The 1,853-nt window shown below is 42.6% G+C and overlaps 1 long non-coding RNA gene across 1 annotated transcript in view; it reads left to right on the top strand.

Annotated features, from left to right (window-relative positions):
• Positions 1 to 1,004: 1,004 nt before the first annotated feature.
• Positions 1,005 to 1,853, top strand: part of LOC106728156 — a 6,250-nt gene continuing 5,401 nt past the window's right edge. The window contains exon 1 of the long non-coding RNA XR_001364417.1: positions 1,005 to 1,049. This is a non-coding gene — a long non-coding RNA (uncharacterized LOC106728156). The remainder of the gene's footprint in view (positions 1,050 to 1,853) is intronic.

Genomic DNA, 1,853 nt, shown 5'->3' with positions numbered 1-1,853 from the left:
GTATCTATTATTGTTCAAAAGTTTGTAATGGTCTTTATTATCCATGAATGAGTGAGATCATGTGGTATTTTTCCTTCATTGACTGGCTTATTTCACTTAGCATAATGCTCTCCAGCTCCATCCATGCCGTTGCAAATTGTAAGAGTTCCTTCTTTTTTACAGCAGCATAGTATTCCATCGTGTAGATGTACCACAGTTTTCTAATCCATTCATCTACTGATGGGCACTTAGGCTGTTTCCAGATCTTAGCTATGGTGAATTGTGCTGCTATGAACATATGGGTGCATATATCCTTTCTGATTGGTGTTTTTGGTTTCTTGGGATATATTCCTAGAAGTGGGATCACAGGGTCAAATGGGAGTTCCATTTCCAGTTTTTTGAGGAAACTCCATACTGTTCTCCACAGTGGCTGCACCAGTCTGCATTCCCACCAGCAATGCACAAGTGTTCCTTTTTCTCCACATCCTCTCCAGCACTTGTCGTTTGTTGATTTGTTGATGATAGCCAGTCTGACATAACCTGTACCTTGTGCACTGGATGTCTGCTGATTAGACTCGAGGTACACACCTGACTGGAGGGCAGTCAGTTCATAGGCAGGTGAGTAGCTTGTAGGATGACCTGACAGGAAAAGCTCTGACCAGTGGAAGTTCAGTAATTAATTGGTAAACAGACTCTTTCTGGAATTTGAACTGAGAAATATGGAGAAGATCAGCCAGCCAGTTTGGGGCTTTAGGGTGTGGTACGAGTGGAAGTGGATAGGTAAAGAGAATCCACACATATTCCCTGTGTAACTCAACAGTGAATCCTCATGACTTGATGTAGCTAAGTAAAATTATTTCTGTTCTTTGCAACCCCAAGAACATAATTAACCCAAGGTTATGCTAGACTAGAGCATAGCTTTAGCCTATTAATGCTTAAGCCATCTAGGGAACGTGGCTTAAATACAATGAGAAGTATGAAAATAGAAAAATAGTTTCGAAACCTCGTTTCCTCCTTCAACTGCCAGCTACTGCAGTGGGATCGGCTGGAGAGGAGCCCGTGCTGGCCAGGTGAGTGGTGATCTGAGCTCACTGAGTGCTGCCCTTCTGTCTTTCTTGCTTCTTGGCCAACTTTCTTGTATATCCCTGGGACTGCTTTTTTTTAAAACTTCTCCTCCTAACTTATTTTTGACATCTTGTTCTACTTCCAGTGGAGTAGCCCTAGGAAAAATGTAGCTGTCAATTGTGCAAAAAGACACGTATTTTCTTGGTATATGTCTTCTTCCTTTCTCTGCTAATGGGTCCCCGGAGTCTGCAGTAGGCTGAGGCAGGAGCTGCACTAAATGACCTCTCCAACCTTTGGCAGGTTAGCCATGCTAAGAAAAGGATTCCAATATAGTCATTTCCCAACCCCTAATTATAGAATGTCTATATAATTGTTTGATGCTTTTCCTGTTCCTTCACGGTTCAATAGAGGCGAGTTTGTTGGTCTTCAAATGCATACCCAACTAATTTGGTCAGGAATGTCACATAACTTAGCATTGACGGTAATTTGCTTTCTAGGATGCATTAAAATCTGTAGCGTGTGGGCACATTACTTATAATAGCACATACTGCATGTCTATGAGACATGCATAGAGCGGCACTTTGCAAATGGACCCTGATGCATAGGAATCACTCTGTAGCCTGCACACCCTGGATAAACATGACATAGACTCAGAGGGCTCATGTTCCTCATAGATGCCTCTCGACAGTGCAGGGTTTAGCTGTGTTAAGGGGTAGACTAGGAAAACCAATCATCCAATTGGCATTATTGTGGAGAAAGGGACATTTATGTTAATGCACTGCCTCCAAGGTTTTGCCCTGCAAAGGCTT

Source organism: Myotis brandtii, unplaced genomic scaffold, assembly GCF_000412655.1.
Source record: "Myotis brandtii unplaced genomic scaffold, ASM41265v1 scaffold115, whole genome shotgun sequence".
Taxonomy (NCBI): Eukaryota; Metazoa; Chordata; class Mammalia; order Chiroptera; family Vespertilionidae; genus Myotis; species Myotis brandtii.
Note: the sequence above shows the minus strand (reverse complement) of the source record. Positions and strands in the feature narration are given on the sequence as shown.